Below are 25,609 nucleotides of genomic sequence, written 5' to 3' on the forward strand. Positions count from 1 at the left end.
TGATAAATAAAACATTCGCAAAATCTGCTAAAGCATAAAATGTGCCTTTTCTTGTGCCTGCACCTCAGTTCCCTCAGCAATCGTAATAGATTCCATGGTAAATCGCTTTCTCGAATACTTTAGTTTGCTTTAATACAATTATTCTTCATTTTATTTGATAAATGATGCAGCTACACAATTCATCCGTCTGAATTTTTGAAACATGGTTAGAAAATCTATAGTTCAGTATCGGAAACATGACTTCACTTTTAGAACCATTAATCACAAAAATATGATGAAGGAGAATCTCATGGATTACAAAATAGGAGATGATATATGAATTCAAGGTCAGATCGAAGCTGAAATTAATCTATTATTACTGCATCATTAGCTTGGTTGTTTTAAAATGTGAGTTCAGTTTGTAGTATAATAATGAAAATTTATTGCAGATTAACCAGTTTATCATTGTTAAAAAAACAGCTATTAAGTATGGAAACTGACATCAGCAACGATTAGCAACTTAGCATTTGGTATAATCTTCCCGAAACTGTTGAAAACAATGATTAACTCTTAAACCAAAATATAAAAATTATTCAAATGATAAAATTTTATAGGTTATGATAATTTGCTCTATTTTTCTTGCCACCTTGAGGTTCTATTCGATACCTCTGTATTATGGAGTTATTATTTACGTTAGTCCAAAAACAAGGCATGTAATTGAAGGTGCTCTAGTATGTTCATTCGATAAAGCACGTGCTGGCTGGAGATCACAAATCATTTTATCGTAATCATCGTTTTTGTCATATTCTTAAAACTGCCCAGCACGTTTTCTGTGACTCTGTTGAGAATAAGGATTACCAGAAAAGGATTATCTGAGTAATCTACCCTTCTCCTTTTAAGCATTGAGGAATTTCTCATTCAAAGTTACACCTCATGTTTACCAAAATAAACGTACATAGTATTATTCAAAAACGTTTTTGACACAACCAAATAGAGCCGCAAAAATTAACTCTAGGTTCAATTAACATACAAAATTTACAGTTCTTTAACTGTACTATACCGGACGGAAAACGTAATCCTAGATAGACACATAATTCCAGCTACAAAAATATTAATTTTTTATACAAGTCCCTAAGAACCACAGCAACATATTGAAGTCGCAATCTACATACAAATAAAAACTTTGTCCTAACTTTCTGAATGAATATTTACATTCAAAAATTAAGATTTACATAACAAGGAAGTGGTAATTACATAATATACTTCGGGAATCTGGAATTTAAAACAAACTTACGCAATTCTGAAGGATAACACTCGGAGAGTCAGACCGCAGATGAATTAGAGTTACCTATCTTAACACAGTCACTTAGAGGTTTTTTCATACTGTTCGTTATTGTTCAGACGTTTCCTCCATCACGTTAAATAACAGCTTCGTTGACAGGAACACTGAACGCAATCTTTGCAAGTCGTCACTTGGAAGCTGATATTCGAAGTCAACAGTTTGTAACCGTCCGGAAGAGTCTGTCGGTAATACTTCGTAAAAAGGAATACAACGTATATCATCAGTTGTTGCGAGAAGCCTATATTCGAAGACGCTAAAACAGGAATATGAATATTCACACACCATTTTACTTTATTCTCTCATTCAAGAACAGTCATAAAGATATAGTTCGGTTGATCATTGCTTTTGGAGTCATAAAATTGGTATTTCGTTGCGTCGTGCACATCGGGAAAAGCACACTACACATATTCTTCTCAGGGGATTTTTTGCTCTGTTCCTTCTTTTTCACTTACTCTAAATCATTCAACACAGCTGATCATCTTCTACAAAGCCGATAAGTCTTCAGTAATTTTTCATTTATCTCGCCCATGCTCGAGAATCCTCATCAAATTACTGTCATGTCTCACCTCTATTTTCACAAACTTCTACTAGTTATTATTCGCAAATTTCTTTCCCTTCTTTTTTTTCTTCATATTATTAACCTCTCATCTAACTCAAAGCAAAATCTAACAGTCCAAAAATTCTTTTTCTGGCAAAATTTTTCCTTTTTAACTCCAGATTTAACTTATCAGTTAAAAGCGATCTTCTGATGCAACACGCCTCATTTGAACTTAATTGATCTTCATTAAAATGAAACATTTTTATGCATTCTTAGTTCGTATGAATATTTATCTTCAGTGACAAAGAACGTTATATATTTCTCAATAGTTAGTATTACAAACGTGATCTTTAAAACAGCCGAGCAGTTAATTTTACAGATTTGTGAGTAAATGACTTGAAGTTTCGGAGAATAGGAATTGTATTGCTGCTAGAAAGAAAATATTAGTTGATAATAAATGTATTGCAGTTGTCTGTAATAGAAGAATATTTTGATAGAAGAATTTTGATGAGTCTGTAATAGAAGAATATTTTGATATGACTTGTCAAAGTCAATAGTGCCGAAATCAAATTGGGGAATCTGAATATCAAAGAAAATGAGAAAAGTGTCAGATTCAGCTTAAAATGTGTATCGAAGGGCTAAATCAGTACAATTTATAACAAGTAAAATGTTTGTTTTCTTTTTTTAATATAAACAGTAAGTGAAAAAATACAATCAATATACCAAATTAAGTACAGAAAAACTAATTATTTCATTATTTCATTATTAATACAAATTTCAGTTAGAGTACGCCGTAAATAATCCTTCAACAGAGTATTAGAAATTGGTTTCAAAGATAAACACAGTTTGAGGTAGACTTAATTCATTTTCCAAAACGAGTATGAGGATTAAATATCGTTTATTGCTATGACATTAATATACATTTTACCTTTAATAGGCGCTGTAAAAATCACAGTGTACAAAAATTTGTTTAGTCAATTTTATTAATTAAAACAACACAGAACTTTAGTTTCAAAGCTATTGCTCACGAATGTTTTAAAAAGCTTTAAAGTTACGATTCATGATGTTTTTGATGCAATAAGCATAAAAAACATAGATTAGTTTAGGCTATTGTAACTACACATTATACACATTTGAGGTAAATTCAATTAAAAAAATGCTTCTTGGATGAAATATATATTTTTTTGATTAAAATATTTCGACAGGAAGAACGAAATTCTTTAATTTAATATTATGAAAAGAGTTTGCTGTATTAGACTACAAATTAGATGCAACTGCCAGTTATATCCCTAGAAGTAAAACAGAAAATTAAAATACAGGAATGCATTGCTATACAAAATCTCTTTCAGCGGTGCTTCTTCTTTATTTAAAAGAGGAAAATCCGCTTAAGCGAATGAAATTGTAATTGAATTATGCATAAACGTACCTAGTAACTCCAATTTTAAGTCGGCAGAATCTACAAAATCTCATTTCAGCAGTCAAGAGAGGAAATTGTCTTTTCTTTGAAAATACATCTGTCAAAGAAGGAAATCTTGCAAGGCTAATTTATAACAATCCCTTGAGCATCCGAATACAGATGTTACAAACTAACAAATGGGCCTAAAAATTTGAAGCTAGGAAAGGATTAAGTTTCATTTGTGTTGATATTGTCTCAACTATGAGAACTGTGCATGCAATTGCGAGAATAATAATACAATTAAGTTGTATACTTATTTGATGAAACGAGATGTTTTGTTATTCTTTGGTAAAATGTAAACATGACTTCCTACTGTAAAATGGTTAAAATATTCTAGCTGTTTTGCTTATTAGACTTTGTTTAAATTAGTCAATGCAGCAATATATAAGTAATTTGAAAAAAAACTTAAAACATCCTGCAGTTGGAAATCTAGAAAGTTTCATCAAAGCCTCTTTTTTTCACAACCACAACGTTCAACACAAATTAAAATACTACTTAGAGTAATTGATCATAGTTAATGAGAGATAGTTTTCCATACTTGGTGAGAGAGAAAGGAGTAAATGCACACTGCAAAAAAATGATACAGTTCCTATATCTTCCAATCTACCGATTAACGAAATTCAGCTTGCATCCTTCATGTCTCAAAAACTCAATTTAAGATATGAATTAGATTTATAAATAACATTATTCTTATATTGGTATTTTGACACAAAATCGGACTTTTTCTGAAATGATATACCAATTGTTTTCCATATTTCGATTCTAAGCCTCAAATTATGACAAACTGTAAAATTCACACTAGTAGTTTTGAAAAACGTAGGTCTCAAAATTTTAGCTCTTCCATGTTAGTTGAATTTGATATATATTTTTAATTTCTCCTTTTTTTTTAAATTTTTCGAAAAAAATTTAAATTATAAGCTATAAAATTTTGACCATCTTCTTAAAGTAAATGCATTTCTAAGCATACCTGCAAAAATTAGTGTTTTTTATTCAAAATTTCCTAAGCTTGTTTATAAATTTATAAACATTATTTTAAAATGCAAATTTTAAAAATAAATCATAAAAAAGGCGAATTTCCTTTGGAATGAACCTAAATTTCGAAATGCGAAAGGAAGAATCAAGTAAGTTTTCGTTATTTTGCATAACAAATTTATTTTAAGTTTTCCTGTTCTCAACATCTCAACTTCCCCTCACATTCTCTCGCCAGGATGTAAATTTAAAGTTAAATGAAGTGCTATTTAAACGTGTAATTATCTCAGTTTATTCACAGCGTAATTCGCTAGCCAATCGCGCGTTTCGTTGTAATTTCGTGGTCACGCTAGTAAGCATCTTGGCCTTATCAGTTTAGTATCACGCTGGTTAGATTTCTGTGAGCCCACCCCTTAGGCGTAATTTTGAAGTGCGTTCTTACACTCGTTTATTTTTCAGATTTGATTTATATTATAGTCTACGTTTAGTGCCGCCGCAAGTGAACGGTGTTTTGTATCGCACGAAGTCCGTGCTTTTCTGTTAAATTATTGTGATTTAATAAATGGTTATTTTGCACCTTTTTTCTGTGCTGGTATTTAATTCATGCCTGTGCGAGAATTCGCCAGGTTCATTGTAGGATCTAAGTATGTGGAAAAGTAGAGGTAGGTCTTATAAGCTATACGTGAATTTATACATTGGAGCGTTCTTAAATTTGGCACATTTGTTGAAAGCGATAATAACATCAAATGCGGATTAGGCGCTTTGTTAAAATTATTTGAAAGTAGGAACGATATGACTTTATTTCAGCTCATGCGCAATGTAAAAATGAAAAGGAAAATAGGCTGCTATATATTAAGAAGTTCGCCAAGTGAATTAATTTTGGCACAAACGGAAAAAAAGGGCCATGATAAATTTTTGAATTTCTCCCTAAATTTCGCACCAAATTTTACAAAATTTAATATTTAAGCATAATTTGAGTCGTAGAATCGAAATATGAAAAACATTGGCATGTCATTTCAGAAAAGTCCGATTTTGTTTCAAAATACCTATATTAAAATAATTCTATTTATAAATCTAATACATATCCTAAGTCGAGCTTTCGAGACATAAAAAACGCAGTTTGAATTTCGTAAATCGGCCCAGTAGAACGGGAGACATAGAACTGTCGTTTTTTTTTTTTTTTTTTTTTTTTACGCAGGGTACATCGCGCAAAGGGGGAAGATAGTTTTATATTTACCGTTCTACTAAGCCGATTGATGAAATTTAACTTGCGTTTTTAATTCTCGAAAGCGCGACTTAGTAAGTGTTTTTTATTTAAAATTTCTGAGATAACCTTGAATTTATGTATTTATTATTAGTTATACGTCAATTTACGTATTTATGTTTAATTTATACGTGAATTTATATGTTTATATTATTGTATTTATTACAATGCCAAATTCGCTTTACGCACTTCGTTAAAATTATTTAAAGAATGAAAAATGTACTTTTTTTCCGTTCGTACACAGTGGGAAAAACGAAAAGGAAAATGGATTAGATAAATTAAGAGATTTCGCCATATCAATTATCCCTGGAGCAAATTGAAAAAAGTGCGCCAATATAAATTTCTCACCAAATTAAAAAAAAAAAAAAAAAGTAATGTTTAAGCATAATTTCAGCCGTAGAATCGAAGTGCGGAAAAAATAGCTATGTCATTTCAGAAAAAGTCTGATTTTGTGCCAAAACACCTACGTTAGAACTCTGTTATATATAAATCTAATATATATCCTAAGTCGCGTTTTCGACACATGAAAATTTCAAGTTAAATTTCACAAATCAGCCCCACAGAAAAGGAAATCTCGAGCTGACGTCTTTTTTGGGGGGGGGGGAAGTGTGTACGTTCATTAGTTTACTAGTTTGATAAGCAGAGCCACTTTGAAAATTTCTAAGAAATCCCCAAATTGGGGCAAATTAATACGAAGAATATCTTTGGCGTCTTAAAATTGATAGTTAAGACTATAATAATATTAAAGTAATGGACAGTTATGGTGTATTCTTATTCACTTCTTGTTGTTTAAAATATCGATATCTTCACTTAACCTAAATTTCAAAGAACGGAAGGTTTTCTCATTTACTCAAACCTGCATCACAAAGATTATTATAAATGTCCCAAATTCGTTTATTCAGTTTTTTTTAATTAAAAGTTTTTGTTTTTTATGATTTTACTTAGAGGAATTTTTAAAGAAACCAGAAAACGTCACTCTTTGAAACATATATTCATAAAACAAAAAACATTAAAATATGAACATTTAATACATTTGTAGGGTTTATATTTATTTTAACTAACATTTATTTTACGTTTAAACTATCTTTCCTGTCAATCCTTACTTTCCCCTGGAACTGCCAATGCCAGAATATGTAAATTTGAGTAGAACGCGCAAGCATTCAAATTATCAGCGGAAGTAGTATGATTTAAATAGAAGGAAACAAGTTCGGTGAGAGAGAGTTATTCTTACTTAGCGAGCGCGGAGGTAGTTATAGAGATTTGAAAAACCCCGCGTTGCGGCCTATGTGCTTGGCGGGAAGTAGTTGCAATTGTTCCAGTGAGCTTCAAGTCTGCTGAATTAGCAGCCGTATTGTAAAACGCGGTGAGTTAGTTATTTGAGAGAGCCTCGTAGTTAGAATATTGTCTTTAATTTCTTTTCAGGTTTTTATTTTTATTTTGACTGCCGAGTTGGCACCGTTTGTAAGCGTCAAGAGAACGCAATTGTAAATTAGTACGTTGAATAAAAAGGGACTTAAACCCTTTATAAGACTCTGTGGTTTATACAAGCTTTCACAGTCACCTCTTGGTTGCGTGCTAGTTAGAGGCGCGCAACGTTATATTGGCGCCCGAACACTTATCGAACTGAAATGGCCGAAAACTGGATGGAAGCCGCTGGACAACACCAAGAAATGACAACGCAGTTAGAAGGATTTGGATACCTGGTCCAGACTTTGAGAGCATCAATCAAGCCAAACGTCTATTTCGACGGAAAAAATTCGGTGTCCGTATTTTTAGAAGGTATAGAAAACCACTTTCAGCTCTATCCTGTGCCCGAAAGACAAAAAGTTGCTATCGCCACATCAGTACTAAGAGGACAGGCCGCGCTATGGTGGAAAAATATAGGCAAATTTCTTCTAGGTGAATTTGGAAGCCCGACGTATACTTTTGAAAATTTCAAAAAATCGTTAGTAAAGGCCTTCCCCATAGTGAAAGATCGCGCACGGCTGGAAGCCGAGCTATATAGTTTCTATCAACGGGATACAGCACAATTGACGGACTTTATTTTACGAAAAATCAAGCTAACGGATATGTTGTATGGGAAAAAACCCGATGCGGAGATTATTGAAATAATATTACCAAGATTGTTACCCGCTGTCCAAGACTACTTTGAAATTAGAAACCCAACCACATTGCAGGAACTTTTCGAATTGGCGGTGAAGTTTCAAAATCGCAGAATCGCGGAAAGAGCGAGAGGGGAAACATATTCTCAAAGTACCAGAAGGAAGGAGGAAACAAGAAATGGAAATCGCTCATATGGGGGAAAGAACTATCAAGCTAACGCATCGAAACTTGAAGGGCAAGGCCCAAAAAGAAAATTTGAAAATAAGCATCCGCGTACCCAGAAGACACAGATTGAAAGGAAAGCTTTAAACGACTAGAGGGGCCTGTGAAAGGGAGGGTCCAGACCCCGGAAGTTTTAGAAAAACCCTCAAATAGACATCTAAATACAGTCATCGTAAAAAACTCACAGCTACCAATTATACAAGTCCTGGTTGGCGATGTACCAGTAGAAGCCCTCATCGATACAGGGGCAGAAGGCAATTTCATGAGTGAAAAGTTCTTCAAAAAGAATTTTTATAGGATACGACTCTTTAAAACCAGAAATACGGAAATTATAGCGGCGCAAGGAAAAACATGTCACTGCATCGGGAAAGTAGCATTAAACGTACAGGTAAAAGAGGAAAATCTCAAAGTATTAATTTTTGTGGTGAAACACCTCCAACACTCTCTTATTTTAGGTATGGACTTTTTAAGGGCCGCGAGGGCCAAATTAAATTTTCAAGATAGTTCCGTGGTGCTGGAGATGGACCAGAGGGTGGTGGAACCGGTGGAGACACCTGAATTGGACCTTAGCCATTTGAATGACCAGGAAAGTAAAGCAATACAGCAAGTGGTGAGTAATTTTTCTCATTTGTTTTCAAAAAAACCGGGAAACTGTCAGATTGTAACTCACAAGATTCAATTAAATGCCGAAAAAACCTTGTAGGACTAAACCTTACCGCTATGACAAACAAAAAGACGTAATCATCGAAGAACATATTCATGAGATGTTAAAGAATAAAATAATAACGCCCATAAATAGTGAATACGCGAGTCCAGTTGTACTATGTAGGAAAAAGAACGAGTTTCCTCCTTCGGATAAAAGGGCTTGGAGGTTTGCTATCGATTATAGAAAACTAAATAGCATAACTAAATTCCCAGTTTACCCTTTGCCGGTTATAGACGAGATCATTAGACAGATCAAATCGACAAGATATATGTCTACTTTGGACTTAACGTCTGGCTACTATCAAATAGCTATGAGACCCGAAGATATACATCAAACCGCGTTTATAACAAAATCGGGCACTTATGCATTTTTACGCATGCCTTTTGGGTTGTGTGGGGCCCCGTCAACATTCCAGAGAGCTATGGACATTGTTCTAAAGCCTGTCCTAGGAAAATCAACTTTAATTTATCTAGATGATATAATTATAACGAGTAGTACGTTGGAACAACACATTAGTGATCTCGAACAAGTTTTTAAATTATTAAAAGAGGCCGGTCTTACAATTAACGCCTCAAAATGCAAGTTCGCAACTAAAGAACTTAAATATCTCGGTTATAAAATTTCGCAAAAGGGTATAGAAACGCAAGATTCAAAAATAAAAGCTATTAAGAATTTCCCACCGCCCAACACCGCCAAGAAACTTTCGTCTTTCCTCGGACTATGTTCTTACTATCGATCTTTCATAAGAGATTTCGCTAATATTGTTGAACCACTCTTAGTAATCAAAAGAAAAAAGAGTAAATTTACGTGGACAGCTGAAGCTAACACAGCTTTTGAAAGATTAAAAGAAGCGCTTATTAATGCCCCTGTTTTAAAATTCCCTGAGGGGGACGAAAACCTGGAAATTGCGGCAGATGCATCAGACTATGCGGTGGGTGCGGTTCTTATGCAAAATAACCATCCGCTGGCATTTTTTAGTAAAACATTGAATCAAACACAAAGGAATTATACAGCTACAGAAAGAGAAACATTAGCCGTATTAATGGCTGTACACAAATTTCGAGTTTATTTCGGCAAATCGCCAGTAACTGTCTTTTCGGATCATGCGGCTGTTGGTAGACTTTACTCGGGAAAAAACCTAACGCCCAGGTTAATAAGATGCGCTTTAAAACTCCAAGAATATAATATCACAATAAAATATAAACCGGGTAAGGAAAACAATGTAGCTGACGCACTTTCTCGTATAAAACTGGACGAGGAAGGTAATGAACTTAAATGCGCTGTGTTGACTTCAAAAATTTTAGATTCTAGAGATACGGTTATTACTGAACTGAAAGCTGATCCTGAATTTGGAAATATCTATGCTTATTTGAAAGACCCCGAAGGCTTTGAGCATACAGATATCGATGCGATAAGAAATAGAGCAAAAAACTATGAAATAATAGATAATTTATTATTCTATACGAAAACAACGAACGAAAATCTTGAGTATAAGCCAGTCATCCCAGCCTCGCTTCGATTAAGCATTTTGAGGGAGTTGCACGAATAAAAAACAGCGGGTCACCTCGGGGTCAGAAAGACTTTAAAAAGGGTACGCGAGGCGGTATATTTCCCGCAATTATACAAAATAGTAACGGCGTATGTCAGGTCCTGCAATCAATGTCAGTTAATAAATGATATTAATTACAGCCCGGCCGGGTACTTAAATAGCATTCGCGCTACATTTCCGAATGAAATTTTAGGCATAGATCTCCTTGGTCCCTTCCCCCAGAGCGAGTTAAATAAAAATCGTTTTCTTTTAGTAATAGTAGATCATTTTTCAAAATGGATAGAAATTGTTCCACTTAAACGCGCGTCAGCCAAAACAGTCGCAGATGCATTCTTACACAGATACATTTTAAAATACGGTGCACCGATAAAAGTCATTAGCGATAACGGAAAACAATTCATTAGTCAAATATTTGAAAACATATGCAATGGACTTGATATACGCCATATCAAAATGGTTCCGTATAGACCACAGGCTAACATAGCAGAAAGAGTTAATAAAAACATTGTAAAAATAATTCGCAGTTACGTTAGCACATATCACAAGCGCTGGGATGGCTACATAAATGAATTAGCTTATGCTTTAAGAACGGCACATCATGATACTACGGGAAAAACTCCAGCAGAATTATTTTTAGGCAGAAAGTTAATTACGCCTTTAGATAAATTATTCTTTGTGCAACAAAGAGAGCAGGAATTCAAACAAAAGGACGTGCAAAAACTAATTGATCAGGCGCTTAAAACCTCGGATACGGCAAGAAATAGGCAGAAAATTTACTACGATAAAAAACGCCGTGAAGCAGATTTTAAAGTTGGTGATAAAGTATTGAAACGGAAATTTTCTTTATCAAGTGCCCCAGACAATTTTATGGCAAAGCTAGCTCCAAAGTTTGAAGGCCCCTATGTAATTCAGGAAATCAAAGGAGTAGTTTTATATCTTAAAAACGAGAGAGGGGAAATCTGTAAAGCAAGTCCCGACCAGGTGAAAAAATACTATAATCCCAATGATTTTGAAATCCTTAAAAGTTTCTTGCAGGACTCAAGTCTAAACGAAATAGAAGGGCCAGAGACTGCAACAACTATTCCACCACCCAAGAAACGGAGAACTGAAGAGAGACCTAGCACTTCTACAACCCGGACGTCGGTATCAAAAAGAAAAAATGATTATCAAACTCCGGCGTTTAAGAAAATCAAAAGTACAGATGAACCGGGTAAAGAAACCGTGGTAAAAAGAAAAACACCACCTACAAAGGATGGCAGGAGGAATTACACATCAAGAAGAACGCGCACACGGCCACAGAGTCAGCTGCCAGCAAGGCCGCCGTTCCGGAAACTGAAACGCCAACAGGAAGCACAGAAGTACGAGGAACAGAAGAAATTCAAGGACTCCAGACCGGAGGACGTCAAGACCAGCCGTCCCAGGCAGAAACGCAAAAGCCAACAACCAGACGATTACTCGGTCAAGAGGCCAGCATGTAGAGGACGCAAAAGAAAGAACAACGGGGACGACAATTGGAGATCAACAAGGAGAAGATTGACATCCATGACACCTCTAACTTGGGATCAATTTTGTCAAAAACGGATGACGGAGTTTCAAGCATCGAAAACTCAAAGATAAGTTAAAACCTTCTATAAATATTTTTCTCTTTTGTTCCGAAATGTTATGCATAAGTACGAAGTTCTATGTTTTGACGAAAGTCAATATGTCTCGGTTGAGACTTAGTTTTGTTTTACTTTATTTAGCTAAGGCAAAAGTATTATTTTCTTTAAGTGTAAAAGCTAAAAACAAGCATTTTCTGTTGGTCGAAAGACTAATTCTGTTATGTTAAAGCCAAAATTTGGACGGAGATAAAAATAACTTCGTATTCTTGTATGTACTAATAAGAATTTTAGTTTCAGTGCCGCCAGCTTGGCGAAGATTGAGTAAAGTAAAAATTTATTTCTCTTATTCATTTTATGGTAAATTGTAAAAAGCATATGTATTAAACTTTTGTAAATGTATGTAAATACTTGCATGTTATGTAAAAGTAGAATTTAGTCTAGAAGCATAAAATTGTAGATGCTAAAAGTGAATGCTTAAAAGCAATGAAGTCAAAATTTAAGTATTAAACTGTAAAGTCATGCTTTAGAGCGAAAGCCTGCATGTTTAAAAGATGAATGAGGGGGAAGTTAGAATGAATGTGTTTTGTAGGGTTCTCCACCTACATTTGAATTTTTAAGAATATTAAAGTAGCTCATTGAGTTGTAGAATGTCGAGTAAGGTGTGTCTATTTGGTTGTTGAATTCTAACAAATCATGGTGGTTAGGGGAAGTGTTGTAAGACTAAAACACGAATATTCCCGTTTGACACCACACACGGTGGAGAGCCAGGGTAAAGTTAAATTAATGCTTGAAAAATTGAATGAATGTGAAGTAAGCAATAACTAAGAAAAACGAAACGTTAAAAACAAAAATTTATTGTGTCAAGAAAGTGTAAATTATAATGTATGTAGAAAGATACTGATACTTATTCCTTCCAGATGCTGGAAGGAAAGACCAAGATTGATTGATGAAGTCCAGGAAAAGTTGCTGTAAGAAGAAACCTTTGTAAAGAGTAAGAGAATTTTAATTGTTACATAAGATTATTTTTGTGTAAACGAGGCTTTCGCCAGTTAGTTCAGAATTAGATAAACTTACAACAGGTCGTTTGTAGAACCTGCTTCCAAGTTTTCCAAATTCTGGCAGCGGCAAATGTAGGGTTTATATTTATTTTAACTAACATTTATTTTAAGTTTAAACTATCTTTCCTGTCAATCCTTACTTTCCCCTGGAACTGCCAATGCCAGAATATGTAAATTTGAGTAGAACGCGCAAGCATTCAAATTATCAGCGGAAGTAGTATGATTTAAATAGAAGGAAACAAGTTCGGTGAGAGAGAGTTATTCTTACTTAGCGAGCGCGGAGGTAGTTATAGAGATTTGAAAAACCCCGCGTTGCGGCCTATGTGCTTGGCGGGAAGTAGTTGCAATTGTTCCAGTGAGCTTCAAGTCTGCTGAATTAGCAGCCGTATTGTAAAACGCCGGTGAGTTAGTTATTTTAGAGAGCCTCGTAGTTAGAATATTGTCTTTAATTTCTTTTCAGGTTTTTATTTTTATTTTGACTGCCGAGTTGGCACCGTTTGTAAGCGTCAAAAGAACGCAATTGTAAATTAGTACGTTGAATAAAAAGGGACTTAAACCCTTTATAAGACTCTGTGGTTTATACAAGCTTTCACAGTCACCTCTTGGTTGCGTGCTAGTTAGAGGTGCGCAACGTTATACATTTATTTAAGAAGTCAATAAAAATCAACATCTAATATCAAGCGGAAGAATAGAAGTTTCATAATCTGAACTAAAACAGGCTTGAATTCTTCTATACTTTATTTTTCGTAAAGAAATATTTTTATGATCATTAGGTATTGAAAAATTGGGAAAGATAAGCGACATTTTATTCAAATAGTATTGGGAAGATTAAGTGTAAAAGGCTCGAGATCAATACATGGTTTCGGAAAGTTTGGCGTACTGAAAACGATTAAAGAGATGACGGATTCTTTATGGATATTTTGGGAAAATAATAAAATTTTAATTTTATTTTCAAGGAGAAAAGAAAAGAAAAAAGTGGATACATTTCTACTTACGATAAATGTTAGTCAAATTCATTTAAAGGAAACTAATTTTGCCTTTAAGCTATTAGGTAAATTCATATTAGGCAAATTCGTATTCGATTAGCGTATATTCTAGGTGCTGTTTATATACAGGTACTTTAATTTTGTTCGATATTTTAGTACAATTTTAAGAAGTTTAATGATGAAAATGTTGATAAATAGAAAAGAGTTTCGTTTTTGGATTTTATCACAATGCCTATTTTATGTTTTAAAGCTCTATTAAGTTGTTAAGCTACTGATAAAGGCATTCCTTAGAACATGTAATTCCAACGTGCTTTACGATGTCTAGTTACTTGGAAACTAACACTAATTTCTTTAAGGTATTTAATGTGACAGATTTCATATGTTTGACTTAACCATGCTTGTCCTGATTGTTTACGAGTTCATAATAGTTTGAATGCGCACAGGTCAGATCATAAGTTAATAAAATTTTTATTTTATCAACAGAAACACTTCAAAGTTCTGGAACTTTCTGCGGAAATACTCGTACAGGTAAGAGGCAGAGCCGTGTGGACCCTCATCGAGGACAGACGTCGTTTCGATTCGCTCCTGTATTTTTGAGATTTTTGGTGGAAAAAGTGCCGCCGGAAGTGTATTGTTTGTTTTAAATTGTGTGTGAATATACGCTGCATCCGAGGATATATCATTTTTGCGTGTGCACCAAGTATTTCTCTAGTTATTAGTGTTTTACTGCCGAAAACAAAGGATTCTAGGCCGCTGCAAAAGTGCCGGACTTTTGTTCATATGTGATGCCGCCATTGCTACGATCGCCTTCCGCCAGCTTACCACGTGGTGCCCTGGTAGGGCTAAGAAAAGTGCTCAATTATTTCTAAGTCCCGAAATTGGTGTGTAATTTTGAAAAAATCATATCTTACCTCCAGTTGCACCTAGGCTTACCTGGTTTTCGGGAAAAAGGTATTTTTTTCATGATCTATTATTCTGTACAGTTCTTTTATTGCTAACTATTGTATCTTCGGACTTGATCTTTTTACTGAAAATTCTATTGTTCTATTAATTGGTCTGCAATCATTTTACTATGAAACCTATATTCTCAAGCTAAATATTTAATAGTGCCAAAGGGTTCGTCCTTCTGGCTTAGACGCTTTGAAATTGCAATAATTTTGACTCTGTTGAATTGCCCTATATTTCGTCGTTATTTGAACTCGATGACGAGTGTTATTACGACACTTTCACTCTGATTTCGACAAGTGTTGAATACTATCTATATGTATTATTGTAACAGTAATTAATGTTTAAACTGTTTTAAATCATTTTAATTGATGTTTTAATATACTTTATGTTTAAATATTGTTGTTATTATGCAGTATTGGTAAATTTACTTATATTATTTTGTTCTTTATACTTCTTGTTGAATTGCATAATTCTGTGGTACAATTTTATCTTTACTCATTATACAGCTGATTAATATATATGTTTAATGGTGTTTATGCTACATTACTTTTTGTAAAATGTCTCGCCCTTCTGTAATACCTGTTGATAGTAATCAAACTCCTTCAATAAGTGATTTGGATCCATTTACATTGATATATTCAGACATTTCTTATCATGAAAAAATAAAGGTATTATATGAAACTATCCATACTATAGCAGTAACATATAAAGGAAGCAAATTTGTCCTTCCCTCAAATTTAAGAGAACCTCTTTGTAAATCCTTAGACGCCTTCAAGCAATTAGCTGAAGAAGGCCCAGATTTTGTACCTAAGCCTCCCACAACTGATACTGGTAGCAATACCTCGACTGTTATTTGTTGTGAACTTGTCCATCATAAACAGGCTTCAGATATCTCATTTCCTGTGCAAGATACAGTAAATTTGCCAACTCCACTCGCAGGCTATTCTTACGCTGCTGCAGTGCAGCATTCCATCCTTCCAGCAGCTCCTCAACCGACGTTGCTAATATATCCAAAACATACGACAACTAGTCGTAAATTGAAGGATAAACTTGCTAAGGAGTTCCCACTTCCAAAAATTGGAGCTCAGGTAACTGCTATACGTTCAATTAAAAAGGGTGGTCTTGCTGTTGTCTGTTCAACAGAGTCAGATAAGAAGAAACTAAAAGATACCTTAACATCTGAGAGAGCTTCCTCACTAGTTACTATCAAGCAACCAACATTAAAAAATCCTTTACTAGCCATTCATAACATTCCTACAGATCTTCCTCAAGAGGATTTAGGGGAAGCATTTCTTACTGAATTTGGTTTAGACACAGAAGACATAAAACCTCTTTTTCGATTAAAAGAAAAGAAAAATGTTAAGTGGATCTTCCAATGTAAGCCCGCAGCTTTCAATACAATTATGCGATACCCCAAACTCCATATTGGATGGCAGTCTCACAAAATCACAGAACATTTTAACATCAAGAGATGTTATAAATGTCAGCGATTTGGACATTTGCAGCGGGAATGTCGCAGCAACTTCTACTGCACGTACTGTGCCGGTGAACATGACTCCCGAGACTGTTCCTCGGATTTTGCAGCCTGCATCAATTGTCTCGACGCAAACAAGAATTCCAGAAACCCAGTCCCAGTTGATCATACCGCCAACTCCAACGCATGCTTTTGCTATCAGAAACAAGTCGAACGAATGCGCCAGAATACCACATATGTCTAAAGGTGCGATTCATGTATCACAGAGTGCTTTGCAATCATTTAGATGCTTACAAATAAACATGCAGAGATCTCGGGCAGCTACAGCACAGACAATAGAATTTGCATTAAGAAATCACATTGATCTCATATTGGCCCAGGAGCCGTACACTAGAGACGGTCAAGTTGCTGGTTTTCCTCTTCTTTGGACAACTTTCTCCAAGGCAGACACTTTAGCACCTCCACGTGCAGCAATTATTAACTGTAATACACAAATCTCTCCCTCAATTTTATCAATTAATAGAGATCAAGTTGCTGTAGTTTTAGAAATTCGAAATTTAATAGTTGTTATTTATTCAATTTATTCTCCTCCTACGGATGACATTACCCCAGTTATTGCCTTTTTAGAAGAGAATCTTCGCATTATTGGTAATAAACACCAAATCATCAGTGGGGACTTTAATGCCCATTCAATAGCATGGGGTTATACAACAACTGATCCTAAAGGTCGCCTATTGGAGGATTTTATATCTTCAAAAAATTATGTGCTTTTTAACTCACCAGACTCTGCGCCTACCTTTGATAGAACATATGCTATTGGATGGCCTGACTTAACTTTTACTAAAGCAAATACTGCACATTTGGTTCATAACTGGACTATTCATGATGAAATAAGTTTATCGGACCATAAATTCATTACGTTTGAAATAACCAACAATGGCTCAGTTCCTATTCTCATTAGATATAATCTCCCAGGTCGTAAATATCGTCAATTTACGAGAAAAATTAGAGGAAAATTGAACCAACTGAGAAGACAACTATCTTTGCAAACAACTCCAGCTGCCTTGGAACAATTTACGGACTTGGTTTTAACTACAATCCAAGATATTTGTCAAGATCTTCTTCCAAGGAAAACAAATAAAAAACTTTCAGCTCTCCATTGGTGGAACGGTGAATTAAGAACTCAACAACAGAAATGTCGAGCGCTTAGAAGAAAATTAAAATCTGACCGTCGAAATGGTATCACCTCAAATACTTTGTAACATTATCAAACAGAAAAAGCAATTTATAAACGCATGATTATTCAATCTAAATTAACAGCATGGAAGCAATATTGCACTCAAAATCATGATCCATATGGACTTCCTTACAAAATTGCAAGGACAAAAATTTTTCAACCTTCGCAAACTCATCTAATAGCATCTTCTACTTCGACTGAGCACCCAACACAAGACACAATAGAATCAATTTTAACCACCGTGTTTCCATCTGATGATCCTTCCACAGATTCTCATTTCCAGACAGAAATTAGAAATAACTTAACAGTTCCTGATACTACAGACGATCAAGATATAACTTTAGACGAAATTAAAACTACAATACGAAATCTTCCTAAAAAACGGGCGCCAGGGCCAGATGGAATTGATTATGTTATCATCCGAGCAACTATTAATTCTCATCCTTATTTCTTCAAGGACTTCTTCAACAAACTTTTCCATTTAGGACTTTTTCCTAGGGCTTTTAAAATTGGCAGAGTGGTCTTATTCCTAAAACAGGGTCGAGACCCACATAATCCTGCATCATACAGACCCATATGCTTACTCTCTGCATTGGGTAAGGTATATGAGAGAATAATTGTTTTACGCTTAAAACATCATTTGCATGTGCAAAACTTTTTGTCTGATAATCAGTTTGGTTTTCGACCTGGTAGATCCACTGTTCAGGTATTGTCAAAGATTGTTAATGATTTGCAATCTAATAGAATCAGTGGTCACCACAGCGCTTTCATTAGTATTGATCTTCAAAATGCTTTTGATACGCTGTGGTGGCCAGCAATTCTGGAATCATTAAGAAAAGCTCATTGCCCTAAGAATATATTCTTGGTATTTAGAAGTTATCTATCTGAACGAAAATTAATGTATTTAACTAACCGGGAAGTAATAACCAAGATACAAAATCGTGGCTGTCCCCAGGGTTCCTGTGCTGGCCCTGATTTGTGGAATGTAACATTTAATTATGTTCTATCCTCCACTTGGCCAGCACATACCCGTTTATATGCTTATGCTGATGACACAGCTTTTGTTGTCACAGGGCGAACAAGAGATGAACTGCAAATTAACTCCACAGAAACTTGTAATCTTTTTTATGAGTTATGTAATAATATCAAACTTACAATTTCCTCTTCAAAGTCAACCATTCTCCTTGTCCCAAAGAAAGGAAAATCTTTAAATCGACGACCGAGAATTACAATAAATGGTACCAGAATTGGTATTAAAAGGCAGCTCAAATTTCTCGGTATAGTATTTGATGAGAAATTAAATTGGATTTTGCATCTGCAGGAATTGAAAAGAAGAACAACTATCATTGCAACTAATCTTCGCCGTATGTATGGACACAATTGGGGTATTAGTCCGTACATACAAAAAATATTATATCAAACTGTAATCGAGAAGATGATTATATATGCAGCTGCAGTCTGGGCCGACCCTATGCAGGGTCGTAAGGCCAGACTATTGCAAAGCTTACAACGACCCTTTGTATTACAGATTACCCGCGCTTTTTGTACAACTTCTTCTAATGCCTTGACTGTGCTTGCAGGCATTATTCCATTGCCTCTACACACTCTACAGGAGGCAGCTTATCAAACAGTTCGCCAATTGCAGCAATCTGTAAATTTTCATGATGACATATTTCTTCCAACCAACTATGAAAAGCAAACACAGCATTTGGATAATCATCCTGCTCAACAAGGATATGGACTCAATGTCTTTTTGAAATGTGACAATTTGCCACAACTACCTCACTTACAGATATTCACTGATGGTTCGAAAATTGAACAACAAACTGGTTGTGCCCTTGTGGCTTATCACAATGAAGACCAAATATTTAAATGGTTAGGACATCTTACTGCTGAAAACAGCGTTTTTCAAGCAGAAGCGATGGCTATTCTTAAAGCTGTTCAATATCTTAAACAAACCGGCGAGATGGAAGGTATAATAATAACGGATAGCCTTTCATCTCTTTTTGCAATTAAAAATCCAAGGCATTCTTCGCCTATTATCTCTGCCATTCAGCAGGAATTGCTCATGTCCGGAAATTCTAAAATACTGATGGCCTGGACAAAAGGTCATGCAGATAACATTGGCAATATCCAAGCAGACTTCTTTGCAAAAATAGCTGCCCAAAAACGTATTGATCATATTGGTGAAATTGAAAACCTAATGGTAAAACGGCCAATTTCGTATTTTAAAAAGGAAATTTTACTCAAGACTATTTCTGCGTGGCAAACAAACTGGGATGACTCCGACACAGGTCGTCGTACTTATTTTCATATTTCATATGTTGATATACATAGACAGGTTACCAATCATCATTTGGTACGTTATATTACAGGGCATGGACCCTATCCAGTTTACTATTATCGACATGGGATTTCAAATACTGATATGTGTGTATGTGGTGAACTTGGAAATCCTGAACATTATGTGACTCAGTGTCCTATTACACAAGATTATCACATTCCCATATCAAATACTAACACTCGTGCATTTTGTAAGTTTTTAATTAAACAAAAATACTTAGTTAAAAAACTGATCAAAATTATGAAAATACTTCATTCCTATGGTACTGACTTGTGCTTGGTAACATAATTTACAATTTTATTATATTGTACGCATACATGTTAGTGTTAATCTACTATTCCCATATGTCAACTTATCACATGCTTGGATTGGGATTTGTCTCATTGAATCTTCGTTGAATTTTGTTCAATAAGAATGTTTACATATATATATATATTATTTATCTTTGTTAGAAGTACCATTTGATATATGCATTTACTTTTCTATTAATATCTGGATTATTTTAGTATTTGAATTTGTATTGTTTAGATCTTATCGATTGTATTGGGTTGTTTTCTCGATATGTCTTTAACTTGTTATGCATTTATAATTATATCAGTATATATCTACTGACTGTATTTGAATATGCATTGCATAGATATTTTAAGAATAACATTTTGCTTTTGTATTGGTCATATGTTCGGATTTTTATTTTAGTTTATTATTATAATTATATTTTAATACTGTTGGTATTTAAATTGCAATACCATTCTGTTGTACGAATATGACTTTCTTTTGTATAGTATATCTATATCTAACATTGTATACTACTACTCTTTAACTTTACGTTTTGCATTGATATACATAGTCCTTTAACTTAGTATTGTTTTGCACTGATGGTTCATGAAATATTAACATTTGTAATTACATACTCGTGTTTGCATTATATTGTACTGTTCGACTTGTATTGTATTATACAGTCTATTTGTATTTACAATCTTATTATGTACCAATTGATCATTGTATTATAATTGTCAGAGAATTTCAGTATGTTATCATATGTACTAATATTTGAAGCAGTAGTCCTTTAACTTACTATTATTTTGCACTTATGGTTCACGAAATATTTGCATTTGTAATTATATCTTACTTTTTACATTGATATTGTACTATTGGAGTTGTATTTATTTATAATTGCAATTTCATTATATACCAATTGCACATTGTATTATAATCGTCAGAGAATCTCAGTATTTGCTATCATATGTACTAATGCCTGGACGGTTGGGTGAGCGTTGTGTGGAGGGCGCTTTTGGTCAGTTTGACTGCCCTCTGGATGGTCCGAGCGTTGGGCCTCGGCTTTTGGTGCTGGGCGCAAATTTGGCTCCTACACATTGGCTCTAGACAGTGGTGGGCACGGTGCCATACCGATTAACCATTATGGTAAAGGGACAGTGCCCGTGCTCCCCGTTCCTACCTACCTACAGGTAAGAGGCAAGTAAAACACGCCGACTCGGAAAATAAAATAGGCAAATCGACAACAAATCTAGGGTAAGTCATCCTTATCACTTACCCCAAATTTTATCTGTTATAAATTCGATTGATCTAGCCATCCAGTTCACTTTTGAGACTGAATCTGATAATACACTGCCCTTCCTTGACATTCTTATAATCCGCAATGGATTTAATTTCAGCACAACTGTTTACCGTAAACAGTTTTTTGTTTGTTTACCTCCCCATGCTACGTCATGTAACCTGGCTAAGTAAAAAATGGCTTCTTTTTTTTATTATGTATTTTTTGAGCTCTCAAAGTTTGTTTCTCAGAATATATTCTTGCTAATGAACTCAGTTATTTAAGATCTGTTGCCCTTGACCGAGGATTTTCTCCCGTAGTCATTGACAAAGCTGTTCGAAAGTTCTCATCGTGCTATCTAAGATTACATTCTGATGTTAGAAATAACATTAATAACCTTGTTGTGCTTCCATTTCAGCCTTTTATCTGTTACAAAATTGCACGGATTTTACACAAATTTAATTTTCAAGTTGTTTTCTCTCAAATAAAATCCGAGGTTCGGCTCTTAAAGATTCTATTTCTGACTTTAATTCTTGGGGAATTTGTAGCATATCGTGTGAATGTGGTTTAAGTTATATTGGCCAAACAAAAAGAGCATTAAGGTTTCGCATAAAGGAACATGAATCTTACGTCCGAAAAGGCGAAATTAACAAATCTTCAATAGCTAATCATAGTTGGAAATTCGACCACAATTTTGATTTTGGTTTTGCTAAAATTATCCAGAAAACTGGTTCTATTAGGGAATTGGATTTTATTAAAGCTTTTTCCATTCATAAAAATTTATCCTGTTTAGTCAATCCAGTCTTGCCTTTAATGGCTTTAAATTCTACTAACTTAACCCTTCATTTTTTTTTTACATTTTCTGCCATCAGATGGCGTTAAAATCAATGCAATACAAAGCGCATCTAAAGACTAAGCTAATCCGATCTCACTCTGAACTATCAATAAAAACAACAGCTAACTAAACAACTGAGAGCAGATTTCCTTTACTTTTCCCATTATTGCCGTGTATAGCTTGCAGATAGCAAGCTATATACCGGCTGTCATGAATTAATAAGTACACTGCAGGTATAGCAAATGCATGAGTGTGTCCGGAGGACAGAATACAAAGTGAAACAGCGAAAGCAGATTCTCTCTCGCCGGCCTTATATAGTTTTTTGAGGACCTCCGAGATATTTCTAGTACTTTCTGCTTCTCGAAATTAATGAAAAGCAAAACGAGAGTCGTACTACGGTTACTGCTAATATAGTGATCAATTACATTTATTAAATCACAATACCTATTGTGGTGATACAGGGACTGAACTAAAATATCACCAAATGGCAAATTTTGGCGATTTCTCGTTAAATTTGGCGGCAAAATAATTCGCTAAAACCAGCTTGGCGACATCATTGCCAAATTACGGAGATACCCATTTACTCAATGTTAAATGGTCTTGCCCCTGTATTCCCACTTTTCCGTCATAGCTTTCTTTTATAATTTGTTTCGCATTACAATAGACAGAAAAATATAACAATTTCACACATAACTGCACTAAATCATATGTCTATGTACAAAATTCGTAACCAAGAAGTACTTTACATCGTTGAAAGCTAAAAATTAGCCAACAAATAATAATGCAAAATAATTCAAGAATGAAATTTCGCTTCCGTTGTTTTCTTAGAATGTGCCGAAGGTAGATTTTATCGTTCAGTTGTGTTTTCGGAATCTCATTATTTTGTTTCATAAAAAAACAAAACACACACACACACACAAAAAAAAAAAAAAAAAAAAAAAAAAAAAAAAAATGCAGTTTAGTTTTGTACCAAAGAACACCTTAATTGTGCTTATCAACTGAGAGACAATTTTTTTCAGTTTTCTGTGAAAGCTTCTCAAGCGGCGTTTCCTTTAAAAAAATACCTTATAAACATTTTAGGACCAAGATCTAATTATGTAGCCTTTTGAAAGTTGTTTTGCTAATGTAAGCAAAGGAAATAAAGTTAAAAAATGTGTCAACTAGATTTTTTAATGCGGTCTTATGTTTAAATGATGTCAATGTTGCAATTAATGTTCACGACAAGTGTCTGAATTCGTAGTATTGAAAGTAATTACATATTTAAATATTTTCATAAAAATTGGCATTTAACGCTTTTTCTAAGCAATGAAAAACAATAAGTAAAATCAACTTAATGCTCTATAAAGTTCTAAAACTTATTAATTTGGAATTTTATTAAATTTTATCGAAGATTTTACTCGTTTTATGCAAATTTATGAATGAAATATTTTATTTTTGGCTTATTTTATTTTAAACTGATACTTTTTACAGATTAGATTAGATACAACAAAATCTCAGTTAACAAGGTCGAAATAAAAGCAATCGTTGAAATTTTCTCTTGTAGTGTTCTAAATGTTTTAAAATATAATGTTACAATGAAACGAGGTGCAATATTGCCTTGTAGAAAAATACCTGGTCACAAAATATACGGAAAATTTGCTCTATTTAAAATATAAAAGAAAAAAATAAAATTAACGCTAGGAGAAATGAAATTAATAGTTTGACATAATGAGAAAGAAATAAAAATATTCAGATATTAGAAATGGAGAAAAAGGGAAATTTTATAAAACTTACTAACAAGGCTCATTAAATACATGCATAATTTTTAATAATATAAACGAAAAACTAGGTGATATCGCATCAGAATTTCCTCGGTTAATAAAATGAAAACAAGCATAGTAGAACTTCTCTTTTGGCTCATTTCATCCGCAGCTTTTAACACCTAACCAGCTATTCTTTTATTTCTTTCCAAGTGCAGGAACGTGCTTCGCAAAGTGTTTAGGAGATCTTGGTACAACAACAATACCTTTCGATCTTCGGCTAGAAAGAATTTATCTACTCCAGCAAGAACACTAGAAAGCATTGACCTTCAATGCTGGTGAATCGAATTGCTATTGGAGAAGAATTTTCTTGTACAAGAAACAAGTAGTAATCTTTCATGCTTCCTTTCTGTTTGGGAGTTTCTGTTTGTGTGTACTTTCTTTCTGTGAGCATAAAACTTAGCCACGACGTTAATTGTTGGAAATTTTAATTGTAGGAAAGTGAGGTTAAATCTTGTAAGACTGGCTGCGAGATAAATGAGACGAAATTCGGGGTATCTGTTGTACGGTCGTCTAAAATAATATCATATAAGTCATTATTACTATTTGCATGAGAACTTAGTTATTAAATGTTTTATTAAAAATAATAATAGAAAATTAAATAGTAATTTTGCGATATTATATTTTCAATTAGATGAGAAAGTTAGATGTTAAATTTAGAGATTAGACAGTAAATATTTTATTTATTATATTCCAGATTTCATTGTTCTTCCAAATAGGAACTTCCTATTTTTCTACATTTATTTTCGAAACAAATATTGCATATGAAATTTTATGCCTCTCTACATTCTATTTTAGAGACTTATTGGGCATTTTGAACTGTGCTCTGGTTAAACATCTAACTACAGGCCTTTCAAAGCTACTTAAATCTACTTACAGCAATCCAATTACATCACAAGATTTATTAACCAATTACATACAACAGAAGAAAAATATCAAAATCTCAATTATTCTGAATGCATAATAGACTCAAAAGATTATTTTAAATTTAGAAGTTAATGATGCTGTTAAATTTTCAAAAATTGTGGCAATTTGTTTCGATGGGGAAGGGAGGGCGATTGCTTACTTTGTTTTCTGCATCTATGAAACAGAAAAATTCGTACTGGTTATATGCAACTGACACAGAAATTATTATATGAAATTAGACAATAAATGAGAATTCAAAATATTATCGTATTTGACGGCATATAAGACGCACTTTTTTTCCTAAATTTGATCTAAAAAAAGTTACCTGCGTCTTATACGTGAAGGACACAGGTTAACTTTCAATACTGAGTGCTATTTTTAGCCCGGATAAAGATCTAGATACACATAACTTTTTCTACATCTGCCATAATTATTTTGCGTATGCGTAAAATATCTGTGGCCAAATAGCGCCAAAGCTCGAAGCTGATGTCGAACATCGAACAGGTCCGACGGTCGTCTATGGAGCCTTTCCTTCTTTACACAGACTTTCTTTGACTCAGCCGACACATGTGTCGGTATCGGTGCTTAAAACTATTTGTTTTAAAAAATACCCTGGAAAATATGACTACAGGAACCAAGAGATTAAGCTATATAATTCAGTATAAACTAGGAGTGTTAAACTACGCCAAAGTGCATGGAAACAGAGCAGCAGCAAGGCATTTCGGTCCACCACCAACCCAA

At 34.1% G+C, this 25,609-nt stretch overlaps 1 pseudogene across 1 annotated transcript in view; it reads right to left on the minus strand.

Moving 5' to 3' along the window:
* LOC118195081 (5-hydroxytryptamine receptor pseudogene) overlaps positions 1–25,609 on the minus strand; it is a 677,424-nt pseudogene that overhangs the window by 263,027 nt on the left and 388,788 nt on the right. The window lies entirely within an intron of this gene.

The sequence above is a fragment of the Stegodyphus dumicola genome, chromosome 3 (genome assembly GCF_044657685.1).
Source record: "Stegodyphus dumicola isolate Sdum_Otavi_A_Nest chromosome 3, ASM4465768v1".
NCBI classification, from domain to species: domain Eukaryota; kingdom Metazoa; phylum Arthropoda; class Arachnida; order Araneae; family Eresidae; genus Stegodyphus; species Stegodyphus dumicola.